This window comes from Mustela nigripes, chromosome 16, assembly GCF_022355385.1.
Source record: "Mustela nigripes isolate SB6536 chromosome 16, MUSNIG.SB6536, whole genome shotgun sequence".
Classification (NCBI taxonomy): Eukaryota; Metazoa; Chordata; class Mammalia; order Carnivora; family Mustelidae; genus Mustela; species Mustela nigripes.
Genome location: NC_081572.1, coordinates 46,555,725 through 46,575,433, shown reverse-complemented (window position 1 = coordinate 46,575,433; position 19,709 = coordinate 46,555,725). Strand labels below are relative to the sequence as shown.

Here is a 19,709-nt window from a genome sequence, read left to right as displayed (position 1 = left end):
CTACACCTAAAGGAGCTGGAGAAAGAACAAGAAAGAAACCCTAAGCCCAGCAGGAGAAGAGAAATCATAAAGATCAGAGCAGAAATCATTGAAATAGAAACCAAAAATCCAATAGAACAAATCAACAAAACTAGGAGCTGTTTCTTTGAAAGAATTAATAAAATTGATTAACCCCTGGCCAGACTTATCAAAAAGAAAAGAGAAAGGACCCAAATAAAATCATGAATAAAAGATGAGCGATCACAACTAACACCAAAGAAATACAAACTATTATAAGAACATACTATGAGAAACTCTATGCCAATAAATTTGACAATCTGGAAGAAATGGATGCATTCCTAGAAACATATAAACTACCACAACTGAACCAGGAAGAAATAGAAAGCCTGAACAGACCCATAACCAGTAAGGAGATTGAAACAGTCATTAAAAATCTCCAAACAAACAAAAGCCCAGGGCCAGACGGCTTCCCGGGGGAATTCTACCAAACATTTAAAGAAGAACTAATTCCTATTCTCCTGAAACTGATCCAAAAAATAGAAATGGAAGGAAAACTTCCAAACTCATTTTATGAGGCCAGCATCACCTTGATCCCAAAACCAGACAAGGATCCCATCAAAAAAGAGAGCTATAGACCAATATCCTTGATGAACACAGATGCGAAAATACTCAACAAAATACTAGCCAATAGGATTCAACAGTACATTAAAAGGATTATTCACCACGACCAAGTGGGATTTATTCCAGGGCTGCAAGGTTGGTTCAACATCCGCAAATCAGTCAATGTGATACAACACATCAATAAAAGAAAGAACAAGAACCATATAATACTCTCAGTAGATGCTGAAAAAGCATTTGACAAAGTACAGCATCCCTTCCTGATCAAAACTCTTCAAAGTGTAGGGATAGAGGGCACATACCTCAATATCATCAAAGCCATCTATGAAAAACCCACCGCAAATATCATTCTCAATGGAGAAAAACTGAAAGCTTTTCTGTTAAGGTCAGGAACACGGCAGGGATGTCCATTATCACCACTGCTATTCAACATAGTACTAGAAGTCCTAGCCTCAGCAATCAGACAACAAAAGGAAATTAAAGGCATCCAAATAGGCAAAGAAGAACTCAAATAATCACTCTTTCCAGATGATATGATACTATATGTGGAAAACCCAAAAGTCTCCACTCCAAAACTGCTAGAACTTGTAGAGGAATTCAGTAAAGTGTCAGGATATAAAATCAATGCACAGAAATCAGTTGCATTTCTCTACACCAACAGCAAGACAGAAGAAAGAGAAATTAAGGAGTCAATCCCATTTACAATTGCACCCAAAACCATAAGATACCTAGGCATAAATCTAACCAAAGAGGCACAGAATCTATACTCAGAAAACTATAAAGTACTCATGAAAGAAATTGAGGAAGACACAAAGAAATGGAAAAATGTTCCATGCTCCTGGACTGGAAGAATAAATATTGTGAAAATGTCTATGCTACCTAAAGCAATCTACACATTTAATGCAATTCCTATCAAAGTACCATCCATCTTTTTCAAAGAAATGGAACAAATAATGCTAAAATTTATATGGAACCAGAAAGACCTCGAATAGCCAAAGGGATATTGAAAAAGAAAGCCAACGTTGGTGGCATCACAATTCCGGACTTCAAGCTCTATTACAAAGCTGTCATCATCAAGACAGCATGGTACTGGCACAAAAACGACACATAGATCAATGGAACAGAATAGAGAGCCCAGAAATGGACCCTCAACTCTATGGTCAACTAATCTTCGACAAAGCAGGAAAGAATGTCCAATGGAAAAAAGACAGCCTCTTCAATAAATGGTGTTGGGAAAATTGGACAGCCACATGCAGAAAAATGAAATTGGACCATTTCCTTACACCACACACAAAAATAGACTCAAAATGGATGAAGGACCTCAATATGCGAAAGGAATCCATCAAAATCCTTGAGGAGAACACAGGCAGCAACCTATTCAACCTCTGCCGCAGCAACATCTTCCTAGGAACATCGCCAAAGGCAAGGGAAGCAAGGGAAAAAATGAACTATTGGGATTTCATCAAGATCAAAAGCTTTTGCACAGCAAAGGAAACAGTTCACAAAATCAAAAGACAACGGACAGAATGGGAGAAGATATTTGCAAATGTCATATCAGATAAAGGACTAGTGTCCAGAATCTATAAAGAACTTAGCAAACTCAACACCCAAAGAACAAATAATCCAATCAAGAAATGGGCAGAGGGCATGAACAGACATTTCTGCAAAGAAGACATCCAGATGGCCAACAGACACATGAAAATGTGCTCCATATCACTCGGCATCAGGGAAATACAAATCAAAACCACAATGAAATATCACCTCACACCAGTCAGAATGGCTAAAATCAACAAGTCAGGAAATGACAGATGCTGGCAAGGATGCGGAGAAAGGGGAACCCTCCTACAGTGTTGGTGGGGATGCATGCTGGTGCAGCCATCTGGAAAACAGCATGGAGGTTCCTCAAAATGTTGAAAATAGAACTGCCCTATGACCCAGCAATTGCACTACTGGGTATTTACCCTAAAGATACAAACGTAGTGATCCAAAGGGGTACGTGCACCCGAATGTTTATAGCAGCAATGTCCACAATAGCCAAGCTATGGAAAGAACCTTGATCTCCATCAACAGATGAATGGATCAAGAAGATGTGGTATATATACACAATGGAATACTATGCAGCCATCAAAAGAAATGAAATCTTGCCATTTGCGATAACATGGATGGAACTAGAGCGTATCATGCTTAGCGAAATAAGTCAAGCAGAGAAAGACAACTATCATATGATCTCCCTGATATGAGGAAGTGGTGATGCAACATGGGGGCTTAAGTGGATAAGAGAAGAATCAATGAAACAAGATTGGATTGGGAGGGAGACAAACCATAAGTGACTCTTAATCTCACAAAACAAACTGAGGGTTGCTGGGGGGAGGGTGGGTGGGTGAAGGGGGGTGGGGTTATGGACATTGGGGAGGGTATGTGCTTTGGTGAGTGCTGTGAAGTGTGTAAACCTGGTGATTCATAGACCTGTATCCCTGGGATAAAAATATATGTTTATAAAAAATTAAAAATTAAAAAAAAATTCACTCAGCTAACTCTAAGAAGTTAGTTACTTATCAAAGCTGACCCAAACTCGTTGGTTCTTCCAGTAGTGCCCTTGAATTTAGGCTTGAGTCTTTAGGTTCTTCAGAATCTCATATGACCTCAAATATAGTGTTCAGGTTTTCTTTATTTTTTTTAACTTAATGTAATTTATTTGTGTGTCAGAGATAGAGAGAGAGCACAAGCATGGGGAACAACAGGCTTAGGGAGAAGGAAGGAGCCAGACACAGGACTCAATCCCAGGATGCTGGGATCTTGACCTGAGTGGAGCAAAGACATTTAACCAACTGAGTCACACAAACATTCCAGGTTTTCTTTTATTTACAAGTAATTTCCTTTTTAAAAAAGATTTTTTTTTAATTTATTTGACAGATGGAGATCACAGAGAAACAGGCAAAGAGAGAGGAGGAAGCAGGCTCCCTGCTGAGCAAAAAGTCCAATGTGGGGCTAGATCCCAGGACCCTGGGCTCATGACCCGAGCTGAAGGCAGAGGCGTTAACCCACAGACCCACCCAGGTGCCCCTAGAAGTAATTTTCAAGGATACAACTTCCCAATTGAATTTAATTACTTTTCTTTAATATCTACCATGTAATAGAAACACAAAAATTAATTGCTGAAAGGATGAATGAATTTTAAGGTCTGTAAACATAAGCACCATGTTTCTCCCAGGTATGGGTAACATATGTCTGCATCTAAACAATAAGGATTTAAAAGAGGAATGAGCTCAAATGGCTTTCTGTCTTTAGAATAATGTATTACCATCATACATTTTTATTGGTTCTTTTTTTTCAAGCATAATAATGAATTCTATATTATATATAATTTTAGGCATAAAATTCGATGCATTCTTGCAAATAAGCATGAAATATCTATTCCAAGCATACCTTAATGTCTAAAATGTCTCTATTGTTTCTTTCTGGTCAATATCACTTTCTGGAAATAACCATCTGTCTAGATTTTGACAACAGTTTCTGTAGACCCTATCAATAATTTTTCAAAAAGGGGGGAGGGGACGGGATACCATGATGACTCAGTTGGTTGAGTAGTCGGCTTTTCACTTTGGGTCAAGTTGTGATCTCATGGATTATAATCTCATGGGTCATGAGATAGAGTCTGGCTTGATAGTAGGGCTATCAAGTCAATTCTCCTGAATTGTACTAACATGAATTCTCCTGAATTGACTGAAAGGACACAAGCTGGCTGAGCACATTCATCCATGCATTCAGTAATCAAGTCTGAGATTTTCACATGCATTATAATAAGTTTTTAAAGTAGAGTTTGGATTTAACCCTCTTACTAGTTGTTGTTACTCAGATACAGCTAAATTAGAAATTAATAGTTTAAGATTCTACATCAGAATATTTGCATATCAAAATAAATGGATAGGGTCAATCAGCTGTGATAATTAAGCTTTTCAAAGGTGCATGACCAGAGCAAGATGCTTTATTTAAGAGCATTCATGGAGGGAAGTACACAATCAGTGTGGCAGTACACATGGTAAAGTCGATGCCTTCTCTACAGCCCGACCTGTTCCAGTATCAGGCTCTATTTCTCATGCCATTCTTGATCCTTAGCAACTCATTTCATTTTCTGGAGTCCTTCCCCATCCAAGATGACATCATAGTAAGATTTACAGGGCCCCTGCCAGTTTCATAATTCTACTGGTTTTACTGAATTCGGTTAACCCAAAAACATTCACTTTTGTTTTACTACCTAAATATATAAAATTGGGCAGGGGGAGAGGGAGAAATGATGATACTTCATTCTGTATTTTTTATAAGCAAATATTTATGTGAAGTACTAACATGAAATGCTCACTCTTTGAAGGTCAGTGTTACAAGACACTTGTTCTAATGCATAAAACTTCAGGCCAGGAATAGCCTTGATACAGATTACTTCACAAGTGATGATAGTGATTTTTAAGTTTCCATGATGAATGGCAAAATATTTCAGTGTACTGATAGTACTGAAGAATGATGCCATGTCCCACCATGGAGGACCATGGGGAAAATATGATAGAAAATACATATATTTATATGATAGAAAATATCATATAAAATGTTTATTTTCACTGTGCATTTAGAGATATATTTTATTCTATCGCTACATTTTTTATTATTAAAATGTCTAAATAAAAATAAGCTTTGAACAAAACATCAAAGTACTTACTCTACATGTCAGCCTCACTTGAGATATGAAAATATGTAAAGTTAGTAGTTTAGTACCAAATTCATATGCCAGTGTTATCTAACTAAAAGCACTGAATAAAATTTGGTAAGGTGTTCAGAGGAAAAAAACTTCATTCCAAGGGCGCCTGGGTGGCTCAGTGGGTTAAAGCCTCTGCCTTTGGCTCAGGTCATGATCCCAGGGTCCTGGGATTGAGCCCCACATCGGGCTCTCTGCTCAGTGGGGGCCTGCTTCCTCTCTCTCCCTCTGCCTGCCTCTCTGCCTACTTGTGATCTCTGCCTGTCAAATAAGTAAATAAAATCTTTGAAAAAAAAAAAAACAACAACTTCATTCCAACTGAGTGTTATGGATTGGAATTTATCTATCTCGCCATATGGGTGTATATTTATATCTCTCCTAGGCCTTTGGTTATTCATTGAGTAATTTATTTTCTTCATTTCCAGTTGGGTGCAGTTACAAATAGATCTTTTTTTCTTAAGATTTTATTTATTTACTTGACAGAGAGAGATGACAAGCAGGCAGAGAGGCAGACAGAGAGAGAGGAGGAAGCAGGCTCCCTGCTGAGCAGAGAGCCAGATGCGGGGCTCGATCCCAGGACCCTGAGACCATGACCTGAGCCAAAGGCAGTGGCCTAACCCACTGAGCCACCCAGGCACCCCGGGTGCAGTTACAAATAATCATTTTGATATCTTGAGTTTCATTAAAAAAAAAAATGAAAACCATACATGCTATTTCAACTTTGGATAATTTATTGCAAAAGGAATAGAGAAATCCCACAGTTATAAAAGCTGAAATAAAGGACACCAGGAAACATGAAAGAGACCATTATAAAATGATAAATATTCCTAAAGTCTTAGATACAGAATGTTTTTGATCTTGGCTTGGCTCTGGGGATAATCTTGTTTGGTTTGGTTATTGTAGTCAAATTTGGATAATCCTTTTGTGGCCTCAAATTTTGGGCTTCCGGAGCAGGATTTCAGTAGAAGCCAGAAAATCCATGTCTCCCGTAGCAAGATGGGTGGCAGCAGCCATATCTGTAGCCTCTGCAGCCACAGCCGCAGCCCCAGCCACAACCCCATCTGTGGAAGCTGCCACATCCCTAGCCACGGCCACAGCTCAGGCCACCAAAACCTCCAGAGTCCATAACCCAGGCCTCCATAGTAGTTGCTGTAGTAGCTCATGGTGTCAGGGGTGATAAGGTTGGTTTGTTGTTTGAGTCCAAATCCTGAGTGTGAATGTCAGCTTGGGAAGAGAGATGCTTATGTACCCTGAGCAGAACATATGATAAATGACATGTATACTTTTCCTTTGTGTCATGCTGCATATTATCTGTAATGTTGTTAACTCATTATTCTTCTGTTTCTTCTGTCTCTTGACACGGAGAGAGGCCCTTGTTTCCATAAAAATACCTTGGTTTACTTAGCTTCTTATTTAGAATGTCCTTGAACCTATTGTTTAGCTTTTATGGGAAAAAATGCCTATCTCTTTAAATTTTGTACATTCCAAACCCTAAACCAGGTATATTATATTATTTACATTTGATGGCATTCCTTTTATAATTAAAAATTTTCTCCTTTCTGTCATCTCCCAAGTGGATAATTCCATCTCCAACTAAATTCACAGATATTTGTTCAATTTACAGCTGTTAAATCAATATTTTTCAAAAAGGAAATTTGTTTATCAAGATAAAGACTGAAGAAAGTGCCTCTGTTCAGAAAACATTTTTAAAAAGAGGTAAATGCTGATTTTTAGCATTTTAATTATAATAACTTTTATAATATTTTTGGCTTTAAAAACTATCTTCAGTGACGGGAAAGAGAGAGAATCTCCAAGCAGAGTCTCCACAGAGTGTGGAGCCTGACCCAGGGCTCAATCCCCAGACCCTGAGATCATGATCTGAGCCAAAATCAAGAGTAGGCCACTCAACCAACTGAGCCATCCAGGAGCCCCTTAACTTACATGATTTTGAATATACAGTTGAGTTTTTAGGAGATTCTCAATTATTTTAACAAAGATAAATTTCTCAGATGTTTTAATCCTGAACAGCAAGTAGGAAATTAAACACTGTTTATAGAACTAATGAAGAAATTATAAGTAAACTGATACTAGCTCTCATGGCTACAACAACCAGTGCAACTCTCTGACTCCACCTTAGCAAACTACCATTTTAAAACCAAAATGTGGTTCGATATGTCATAACACAACATATCCCAAGTTTCTTTTATCCAAATATTATTTCATTATTTCTCATCCTAAACTGGAAATAGTTGATAAGCTGAATTTTTCATTCTCATAAGTCCTTTCAAATACATGTAACCATATATAACTCAGGATTAAGGATATCACCTTTTGTCCATATAACGTAGCCACATCATGTGAGAGTGATTAATGGCTAGTTTTTGTTCATTTGGATTTGAAAGAGATGTGTCCACCTGAGATAGAGCACTAAAAAACAAAAATGAAAAACCTCAATAGTCAAATAAGAGATAAAAATAGTTTCAAGGATAAAATGTGATAGCTTTACACAAGACCAATTTTACTGTTAATGAGCAGCAAAATATTAATATTAAAGTATTATAAAATACATAGAAAAAATATTTGTCTTGTTTTTTTTCTAAGTGAAAAATTATTAAAATGAAAATATCCATTGTAAAATGAAGACTATATATTTCTTTGTAGAAGTATTGTTTTATGTTCAGTTGCTGGACCCAAAGTAGATTTTTTTTCTTTCTTTCACTCTTAGGACGTTTCCTTTGAAATACATGTTAAATAATACTATGATAATGGGTAGTAAAGAAGAAAATCTGTTTTCACTTGGGATAAGTTATAGTCTTTACAAATCACTAATGGAAACTTCTGTTGTAAATTCCAAAGGTTGTCCTGTCACTCAGACATAAATCAAAACGACATGAAATTGTAGGTCACAAAAATACACTACATTATACTAGGAATGTCACATTTTTTTTTCTCATTCTAAGTAAACTGATAATGCTTTTTCTTTGTAACTTTGTAACACCTTCCTTGGGCTGCAAAGGTACTGACCTATGTGAGAATAGAACACTTTCAAATGTTATTTAGTTATAGGAACCAAAGATCTTTAATGGCATGACCAAACTCTATTCCTTACCTATGAAAATACGACATTTGATAGGATAAGTGACAGGAGTTGACTGATTTTTTTTTTTCTATCTTCAGAAAACACCAAGCCAGAAAAATCCAGCAACCTCTCCCTCTCAAGCTAAATCTGTATTTGTTTTTCACTGATTTAATAATGGAAATAAATGATATCCTCAGGAAAAGAAGCAGTTGCCTTCATTTGAAATATCAGAAAACAAAGAAAAATTATTAAGGTAAATGACTAAAGTTAAGACCATATTGTAATGCCACATTAAACACATTTATCAGAAAATGATTATAGAGATCTCTCCCAGTGTGAAATACACTAAAGAGATTTCAGATGAAAAATGAGTGTCTTGAGAGTGAAAGGAGAAATAATGACTGTGGCAAAATATCCTATATTTATAGAATAATTTTGAATTGCTATTGAACAGCTGCACAGACACAGACAGATCTTAAATCTTATGCCAACAAATTGGTAAGCCTCCAATTTATCTTCTCTGCCTTATATAAGCTGGAAATAGATTTGATCAAATTAAACATTTGAGAAGTTAAATCTTACTGTTGGATCATTGTGCCAATAATTTTAGGTCCGAAAACTTAGTAGAAACCAAGTGTCCAGCATCTTCCACAACAAATTGGATGGCAGCATTATATCCACATTTGCCTTACCTTGTTTTCACAAGCTGTCACATCCAAGGTCATTGTGATAGTCCTGATGATGGAAGCTGATATCCAGGCTTCCTGTTGAGAGTTAGTTCATTCTATTGAATTGATGTTCAAAGACATTTAAGTATGACAAGTCATAGGTACTCTCTATATAACAGCTATACCAAATGACATATAAAAGAACACCTTAGTAATCTGCTTTCTCTTACAAAAATAGGGGGCCTCACTTTGACTAAAAACTAAGTTTGCTTTGGTGGATTGGATCAGTCAATATTTTCCAATTAGTACTAGTAGGTTTTAATTATGTTTACTACATATTCACCTTCAGTATAAATTTTTTTTATTAGATCTTCAAGCAAGAGTACCCGGATGCTGAAAAATCCTGAATTTATGTATTAGGGAGATTTGGTGCTTGCTCCATGAATGATATTATCATTTTGTTTTTAGGAGAAAACTATCTATAGATCCCTTTAAACACCCATTTTAAACTTTGTCTCTATCTCTCTTCTACCATTGACTATATCATATTTTGCTGTAGATATCTAAAGACAGGTCAGCCTCTACAACTTATCTGTAAGCACAGATAAGGCCTATTAATTCTATATAAGTTTATCTTTTTATTGCTTGAATGCCTAGCACATAAATTCTGTGTTCAATACGTCTTATTGAGTGAATGTACCTTCATTTGATTCAGTTATATTCACAGATCTCCATCACCATGATAGTGTATTTGGTACTCTTAGAAGCAATAGGTTTCTGATTTTCACCAGAAGTTCATTCATGCCCACTTTGGAAAAGTCAAACTTTCTTTCTCTGGCGTTGCAAGGATAGCAGGTCTTCATCCAAATTTGAGGTGCTCTCCTCTTTCCTACTCTTTAAACTTCAAACTAATTTACTAGAGATAAAATTCCTGGAAGAAAGCTTCCTTGAATCTGTTAAGAACATATCAAAAATTGAATTCTTTTAGTGCCACAATTTTCCCATTTGCCCTTATTTTACACTGGAGGGAATGTGAAAAAAGCCCCTAAAGCCTAAGATGCATTTGGAAGAAAGTCAATATTACTGTGACTTTTCTCTGAAGACAAAAAAATGTTAATATTCATAACTTGTAGCTCTTTTTAAAAAATAAGTACCATCAGATAAGCAAGTAGAAATATTCCTTGGAATACATTCGCTCAATCACCTAAGTGGGTCACGGATAAGGAAGCCACCATAAGGGGACAAAATCCCACTCCAAAAAGGAAGTTTATCTTCCTGATTGTATATGTTCTTTATTTTTAATCAGTTGGAAGTGGGGAGAGAAGAGGAGAATTTGTGATGTCACTAAAAGCTTTATTGAAAAATTACTACAGAAATGGAAGCAATGATGATATATGAGTAGCTGAATGGTTCAGAGATGAGCCCATGATTGGTTTCAACCATGGATTCCACAGTCTTGCTGGTGCTGCTGTTGTCACTCCTAGTTCTTGTGGAATGTCCCAACGGGGTTATGAAAGCTTTGGAGTAAAGGATCTAGGAGTCAAGCTTTCTGTTTCTGCAGTGCAGAAGCATCAATAGATTTTTCAATAGAAGTGAAATCCACATCTCCTAGACCAAAGTCAGGACCAAGACCTCCATAACTAGAGCCTAAGCCACAGATCAGACCACGGGGGCTTCTACAAGCACAACCAGAACCAGAATCCAGGCCACCATGGTCAAAGCTCAGGCCGCCATAACAGCTGATAGTATAAGAACTTGTGGGTTTGGTTGAAGGTTGTCCAAGCTCCTAGGAGTGTGAACTAGCACCTGCAGAGAGGCTCATATACTCCCTCAGCAGTCCATGTGGCAAAACATGCTGATTTACTTCAAGTTTATTCAAAACCAAGACTATTCGACTCTAGAAATCCAATTAAATGATTCTTTTCTTAATTAGAAAAGACCCAATTAAGGAAGCTTAAATTTTTAATTTTATTTTCCTGCTGAGTTTGCTTTCTAAAAAACCTATTGCCCATAATTAAAAGAGTCCATGGGACTTACAAAGCCAACCACGACTTAATCCTCCAAGAAGTCAGGGGGAAGGAGCGCCCAGAGGCGAGTGGGAGCCCCGCGATGCGGCCTCGGCGGCAGAACGGCGGCGGGGCGCCCGGAGGAAGGGTGGGGGGGGATGGCGCAGCGCCTTTCCCGCCCCCCATCTCCCCTCTGGGCTCCCCTGCCCGTCTTGCCCGCCCAGGGCTGGCGCCGCGTCCCCCCGCCCCGCCCCTTTGGCGCACCTGCCTTGTCCCAGGTCTCAGTCCTCCCGCGCCGCGCCTTCTCCGCAGAGGGCGGGTCGAGGGCTTGCAGAGGGGCACGCGCGCGCGCCGCCGCCGCCGCCGCCTTCGCCCTCGGCGCGGGTCCTTCCCGGTCACCGCGCCCGCACGGTGCCCTCGGCGCGTCTGCGGACGCTCGGCGCGGCGGCGGGCCCCCGTGGCGCCTTCCGGGGGTGGTTCGGGCCGGCCCCCCACCCCCGGGGTCCTCAGAGCCTCGGCTCACGCGGGGCGCTCGTGGGGCGCCGCCTCCGGCCGCCCGCCCTGGACGGTTCTCTCTCGGTCCTGTCGGGCGTCTGCTCTGACCTTGCCGTTCCCCGCTCCGTGTCTCTCCCCTCCGGCTCCACGCCCAGGCCTCGGGCCCAGGTTCGGCTCCTCGCCTTCCCTGCCCGTGCTCTCGCCACCCGCTTCGCGCGCCCTGCCTGCCCGTGCCCCGCTTCCCGCTGCAGCCCCCTCGCCTCCTGTGGCGAGAGGGGCCTGGGTTCGCGTGTGCGGGGAGGGACGAGGTTGTGGGTAAAAGCGAGCTTTGGGGTGCTTGGTAAGGGAGAGGGTACAGTTCGCCCCCGGAGGCTCTGGCGGGGGGCGGGGGGGGGGTTGGGAGAGGGCGGTGTCGGGTGTCTGCCTGGCAGGGCAGGGGGCCTCCTCTGTCACAGGCCAGCAGCGTCGGGGTTTCCGTGCCCCGCGGGGTTGGCCTCGGACGGGATTGGCTTCAAGGCGGGATGGCCTCGTGTCCCCTCTCGTGCCTCGCCTGTTCCCCCACCCCCTGTCCAGGTACCTAGCGCGTCCCAGCGCGGAGGTTTAAAGACCCTTTGGGGGTCGCCCATCCGCCTCTGGTGGGGAGGTCGGCCCGTGGGGAGGAGGGTTCCATTCTCCCCCAGACTCCACCACCCACCGAACCCCCCGGGGGCCATGGTCTTTGCGCGGCCGTGGGGAGGGGGGCTACCCGGCGGCCCCGTCGGGCTGTGCGTGTGCTTGTGCCCTGCGTCCCTTGGTGTTTTGCGGGGGGGGGGGGGGCAGGTGGGAACCCCCTGGGCGCCTGTGGAGTGAAAAAACAAAAGACACAATTAAGGAAGCTTAAATTTTTAATTTGATTTTTCTGCCTAATTTGCTTTCTAAAAACCCTATTGCCCATAATTAAAAGAGTCCATGGGCCTTACAAAGCCAACCATGACTTAATCCTCCAAGAAGTTAACTACAAGCCAGGCTTGGAGGCTTCAGGCAGCCCTCTGATGATGTCACCTGGAATAGTGTCTCCTTATTCAGTCCATTTCCTTGGCCACTTATTTCTCACCAGATTTAATTGTATACATTATTTCTATCTATTCTCTGTTAAGACACCTGTTAGATCTATTGCTGATTGAAGTTATACTACTATATAAAATTGGAATTAATTGAATATGACAAAAGGACAACCACGTAGCAACAAATATGTATTTTTTTAATTTTTAATTTTTAATTTTTTATAAACATATATTTTTATCCCCAGGGGTACAGGTCTGTGAATCACCAGGTTTACACACTTCACAGCACTCACCAAAGCACATACCCTCCCCAATGTCCATAATCCCACCCCCTTCTCCCAAACCCCCTCCCCCCAGCAACCCTCAGTTTGTTTTGTGAGATTAAGAGTCACTTATAGTTTGTCTCCCTCCCAATCCCATCTTGTTTCATTGATTCTTCTCCTACCCACTTAAGCCCCCATGTTGCATCACCACTTCCTCATATCAGGGAGATCATATGATAGTTGTCTTTCTCTGCTTGACTTATTTCGCTAAGCATGATACGCTCTAGTTCCATCCATGTTGTCGCAAATGGCAAGATTTCATTTCTTTTGATGGCTGCATAGTATTCCATTGTGTATATATACCACATCTTCTTGATCCATTCATCTGTTGATGGACATCGAGGTTCTTTCCATAGTTTGGCTATTGTGGACATTGCTGCTATAAACATTCGGGTGCACGTGCCCCTTTGGATCACTATGTTTGTATCTTTAGGGTAAATACCCAATAGTGCAATTGCTGGGTCATAGGGCAGTTCTATTTTCAACATTTTGAGGAACCTCCATGTTGTTTTCCAGATGGCTGCACCAGCATGCATTCCCACCAACAGTGTAGGAGGGTACCCCTTTCTCCGCATCCTTGCCAGCATCTGTCATTTCCTGACTTGTTAATTTTAGCCATTCTGACTGGTGTGAGGTGATATCTCCTTGTCGTTTTGATTTGTATTTCCCTGATGCCGAGTGATATGGAGCACATTTTCATGTGTCTGTTGGCCATCTGGATGTCTTCTTTGCAGAAATGTCTGTTCATGTCCTCTGCCCATTTCTTGATTGGATTATTTGTTCTTTGGGTGTTGAGTTTGCTAAGTTCTTTATAGATTCTGGACACTAGTCCTTTATCTGATATGACATTTGCAAATATCTTCTCCCATTCTGTCCGTTGTCTTTTGATTTTGTGAACTGTTTCCTTTGCTGTGCAAAAGCTTTTGATCTTGATGAAATCCCAATAGTTCATTTTTTCCCTTGCTTCCCTTGCCTTTGGCGATGTTCCTAGGAAGATGTTGCTGCGGCAGAGGTTGAATAGGTTGCTGCCTGTGTTCTCCTCAAGGATTTTGATGGATTCCTTTCGCATATTGAGGTCCTTCATCCATTTTGAGTCTATTTTTGTGTGTGGTGTAAGGAAATGGTCCAATTTCATTTTTCTGCATGTGGCTGTCCAATTTTCCCAACACCATTTATTGAAGAGGCTGTCTTTTTTCCATTGGACATTCTTTCCTGCTTTGTCGAAGATTAGTTGACCATAGAGTTGAGGGTCCATTTCTGGGCTCTCTATTCTGTTCCATTGATCTATGTGTCGTTTTTGTGCCAGTACCATGCTGTCTTGATGATGACAGCTTTGTAATAGAGCTTGAAGTCCGGAATTGTGATGCCACCAACGTTGGCTTTCTTTTTCAATATCCCTTTGGCTATTCGAGGTCTTTCTGGTTCCATATAAATTTTAGCATTATTTGTTCCATTTCTTTGAAAAAGATGGATGGTACTTTGATAGGAATTGCATTAAATGTGTAGATTGCTTTAGGTAGCATAGACATTTTCACAATATTTATTCTTCCAGTCCAGGAGCATGGAACATTTTTCCATTTCTTTGTGTCTTCCTCAATTTCTTTCATGAGTACTTTATAGTTTTCTGAGTATAGATTCTGTGCCTCTTTGGTTAGATTTATGCCTAGGTATCTTATGGTTTTGGGTGCAATTGTAAATGGGATTGACTCCTTAATTTCTCTTTCTTCTGTCTTGCTGTTGGTGTAGAGAAATGCAACTGATTTCTGTGCATTGATTTTATATCCTGACACTTTACTGAATTCCTCTACAAGTTCTAGCAGTTTTGGAGTGGAGACTTTTGGGTTTTCTACATATAGTATCATATCATCTGGAAAGAGTGATTATTTGAGTTCTTCTTTGCCTATTTGGATGCCTTTAATTTCCTTTTGTTGTCTGATTGCTGAGGCTAGGACTTCTAGTACTATGTTGAATAGCAGTGGTGATAATGGACATCCCTGCCGTGTTCCTGACCTTAACAGAAAAGCTTTCAGTTTTTCTCCATTGAGAATGATATTTGCGGTGGGTTTTTCATAGATGGCTTTGATGATATTGAGGTATGTGCCCTCTATCCCCACACTTTGAAGAGTTTTGATCAGGAAGGGATGCTGTACTTTGTCAAATGCTTTTTCAGCATCTACTGAGAGTATTATATGGTTCTTGTTCTTTCTTTTATTGATGTGTTGTATCACATTGACTGATTTGCGGATGTTGAACCAACCTTGCAGCCCTGGAATAAATCCCACTTGGTCGTGGTGAATAATCCTTTTAATGTACTGTTGAATCCTATTGGCTAGTATTTTGTTGAGTATTTTCGCATCTGTGTTCATCAAGGATATTGGTCTATAGCTCTCTTTTTTGATGGGATCCTTGTCTGGTTTTGGGATCAAGGTGATGCTGGCCTCATAAAATGAGTTTGGAAGTTTTCCTTCCATTTCTATTTTTTGGAACAGTTTCAGGAGAATAGGAATTAGTTCTTCTTTAAATGTTTGGTAGAATTCCCCTGGGAAGCCGTCTGGCCCTGGGCTTTTGTTTGTTTGGAGATTTTTAATGACTGTTTCAATCTCCTTACTGGTTATGGGTCTGTTCAGGCTTTCTATTTCTTCCTGGTTCAGTTGTGGTAGTTTATATGTTTCTAGGAATGCATCCATTTCTTCCAGATTGTCAAATTTATTGGCCCAGAGTTTCTCATAGTATGTTCTTATAATAGTTTGTATTTCTTTGGTGTTAGTTGTGATCGCTCATCTTTCATTCATGATTTTATTTATTTGGGTCCTTTCTCTTTTCTTTTTGATAAGTCTGGCCAGGGGTTAATCAATTTTATTAATTCTTTCAAAGAAACAGCTCCTAGTTTTGTTGATTTGTTCTATTGGATTTTTGGTTTCTATTTCAATGATTTCTGCTCTGATCTTTATGATTTCTCTTCTCCTGCTGGCCTTAGGGTTTCTTTCTTATTCTTTCTCCAGCTCCTTTAGGTGTAGGGTTAGGTTGTGTACCTGAGACCTTTCTTGTTTCTTGAGAAAGGCTTACATTTAGCCCATTAACATTCAGGGTAACTATTGAGAGATATGAATTTAGGGCCATTGTATTGCCTGTAAGGTGACTATTACTGTATATGGTCTCTGTTCATTTCTGATCTACCACTTGTAGGCTCTCTCTTTACTTAGAGGACCCCTTTCAAGATTTCCTGTAGAGCTGGTTTGGTGTTTGCAAATTCTTTCAGTTTTTGTTTGTCCTGGAAGCTTTTAATCTCTCCTTCTATTTTCAAGGATAGCCTAGCTGGATATAGTATTCTTGGCTGCATGTTTTTCTCATTTAGTGCTCTGAAAATATCATGCCAGCTCTTTCTGGCCTGCCAGGTCTCTGCGGATAAGTTAGCTGCCAATCTAATATTTTTACCATTGTATGTTACAGACTTCTTTTCCCGGGCTGCTTTCAGGATTTTCTCTTTGTCACTGAGACTTGTAAATTTTACTATTAGGTGACGGGGTGTGGGCCTATTCTTATTGATTTTGAGGGGCGTTCTCTGAACCTCCTGAATTTTGATGCTCATTCCCTTTGCCATATTGGGGAAATTCTCCCCAATAATTCTCTCCAGTATACCTTCTGCTCCCCTCTCTCTTTCTTCTTCTTCTGGAATCCCAATTATTCTAATGTTGTTTCGTCTTATGGTGTCACTTATCTCTCGAATTCTCCCCTTGTGGTCCAGTAGCTGTTTGTCCCTCTTTTGCTCAGCTTCTTTATTCTCTGTCATTTGGTCTTCTATATCACTAATTCTTTCTTCTGCCTCATTTATCCTAGCAGTGAGAGCCTCCATTTTTGATTGCACCTCATTAATAGCTTTTTTGATTTCAACTTGGTTAGATTTTAGTTCTTTTATTTCTACAGAAAGGGCTTTTATATCTCCCGAGAGGGTTTCTCTAATATCTTCCATGCCTTTTTCGAGCCCGGCTAGAACCTTGAGAATTGTCACTCCGAACTCTAGATCTGACATATTACCAATGTCTGTATTGATTAGGTCCCTAGCCTTCGGTACTGCCTCTTGTTCTTTTTTTTGTGGTGAGTTTTTCCGCCTTGTGTTTTTGTCCAGATAAGAGTATATGAAGGAGCAAGTAAAGTACTAAAAGGGTTGCAACAACCTCAGGAAAATATGCTTTAACCAAATTAGAAGAGATCCCAAATCGTGAGGGGGGAGAAAGGGGATAAAAAGAGGTTCAAAAAGGAAGAAAGAAAAATAAAAGAAAAAAGAAAGAAAAAGAAAAGAATTAATAAAAAGAAAGCAAATAAGAAAAATATAAAAAAGAAAAATATATATATTAGATAAACTAGTTAAAAAACGTTAAAAAAGAAAAAGGTAAAAGTTAAAAAAAAATTTACCAGAAGGCTAGAAAAAAAAACAAAAAATGAAAAAGAAAAAAATTAAATTAACTGCAAGACTAAAAAAAATCACAGGGAAAAAGCCATGAGTTCCGTGCTTTGCTTTCTCCTCCTCTGTAATTCTGCTGCTCTCCTTGGTATTGAAACCATACTCCTTGGTAGGTGAACTTGGTCTCGGCTGGATTTCTTGTTGATCTTCTGGGGGAGGGGCCTGTTGTAGTGATTCTCAAGTGTCTTTGCCCCAGGGGGAGTTGCACCGCCCTTACCAGGGGCCGGGGTGAGTAATCAGCTTGGGTTTGCTTTTAGGAGCTTTTGTTCCCTGAGCGCTTTCCGTAGTGTTCCAGAGGAAGGGAATACAAATGGCGGCCTCCTGGTCTCCGGCCCAGAGGAGCTGAGAGCCCAGGGCCCCCTCCTCAGTGTGCCCTCAGAGAAGAGCACCCAGTAACTCCCATCTGCCTGACCTCCGGCCGCGCTCCGAGTTCACCGAGCCTGAGACCTGTTCAAGGTAACACCGAGCTGTGAGCTTACTGTCGGCTCTGTCTCTGTAGCCGGCTTTCCCGTTCCAATACCCGCAAGCTCTGTGACACTCAGACACCCCCGATCCTTCTGTGACCCTGCGGGACCTGAGGCCACGCTGACCCCGCGTGGGCTTCGCCCCGGTTTAGCCTCTGGAGCAATGTCCCTCAGCGGAACAGACTTTTAAAAGTCCTGATTTTGTGCGCGGTTGCTCCGCTGCTTGCCGGGAGCCGGCCCCTCCCCCGGGGTCTATCTTCCCGTTGCTTTGGATTCACTTCTCCGCCGGTCCTACCTTTCAGAAAGTGGTTGTTTTTCTGTTTCCAGAATTGCTGTTCTTCTTCTCTTCAATCTGAGGATGGATTTGCAGGTGTTTGCAATCTTTAGATAAGCTATCTAGCTGATCTCCAGCTAGCTGAAGTAGTCTCAGCCTGCTACTTCTCCGCCATCTTGACTCCTCCTCCAACAAATATGTATTTTTAAAACTTTTTCCCATTCAAGTTTTGTAAACACTCTCCTGCTACATTTTAGCATTTATTTCTTGATCATGTTTTAATCTTTGGGTAACACAAGAGTATTTGAGAGGTGAAGATTTTCAGCTAGGCATTTTAGTAGGCAGTCAATGAGACCACTATTTAATATTTATAATTTGTGTTCCAATAATAGCAAGAAATAACATATCTTCATATTGTTCTGTCAATATTACTTTAATTCCTTATAACAAAAAGTAATAAGAAATAATTAGTAGTTCTACCTGAGTCTTTCTTTACATTTTTCAAGGTCAAACAATTTTATATTTTTTACTATAAATCTTACTTGATTATTAAAATGGAAATTGTATGAGATATCCCTTCCTTTCTTTCTCCCTCCTTCCTTCATGCTTTCCACTCTTGCTCTTAACTGCATTATAATGCTATATATGTATGTATTATCTATATATATATAGTCATATATGTACATACATATTTTCCCTCAACATTTAGAAACTATACAGTATTTAAGGATAATAAAACACAAATAATAACTTACTGTTATAGAACTTATCATAGAAAATATATAGAAAATAGTATATGTGTTATAATTTGATATTATCATAGTTGTGGTAAAACCTAAAATTGCAAAATCTGGAATATTAAATTTAAATATTTAAGAGATCCAAAGGTACAATGGCAGAGTGGCCTACTGGCCTGGTTTTCCTGGACTGTGTCAGTTTGGGTATTAATGTGCAGGTACTAGGAAAACTCTCAGTCATGAGTAAGCTAGGATGGTTGGTCACCTATCCAATTCCTATCTAAGGGTCAAACTGGAAAACTCTCTATAGACATGAATGCATATATATATATATATACATATATATATATATATAATCAGATCTTTCAGAAATGTAAATAAAAACTTAATAGGTTGGGAAAAGGGGGAAAATAACCTCTTATTCTGAAGGAATTTTAAGTGGCCTTGTATGTAGCATATACAACCCTTAAAAAAAAAAAAAAGCAAGGAGGGGATTAGTGTAAAATGAGGCAAAAAGAAGTCCACACTTCTAAAAAGGTTCTAAAAAAAACCTTATATGCCCATTAAAGTGTTTTTATTTTATCTTCCAGTTCTGAGGTCAGCAAACTGCAGCCCCTGGGGTCAAATCCTGCCAGTACTTGTGATTGTAAATAAAATTTTATTGAACAAGCACAGTCTTTATTTATGTATTGTCTGTGACTGTTTCACTACTACTACAACAGAATTGAGTAGCTGCACTAGAGAATAATTGGTCAGAAAACCTAAAATGTTTACTATTTGCCATTGACTCTTA

At 39.9% G+C, this 19,709-nt stretch overlaps 1 long non-coding RNA gene across 1 annotated transcript in view; it reads right to left on the bottom strand.

Annotated features, from left to right (window-relative positions):
- The window catches only part of LOC132003921 (uncharacterized), a 48,138-nt gene extending 36,408 nt beyond the window's left edge, over positions 1-11,730 (bottom strand). Inside the window, exons 1-2 of the long non-coding RNA XR_009400366.1 lie at positions 11,383-11,730; positions 9,137-9,208 (exon numbers count right to left, since the gene is read on the bottom strand). This is a non-coding gene — a long non-coding RNA (uncharacterized LOC132003921). The remainder of the gene's footprint in view (positions 1-9,136; positions 9,209-11,382) is intronic.
- Between the last annotated feature and the right edge of the window lie 7,979 nt (positions 11,731-19,709).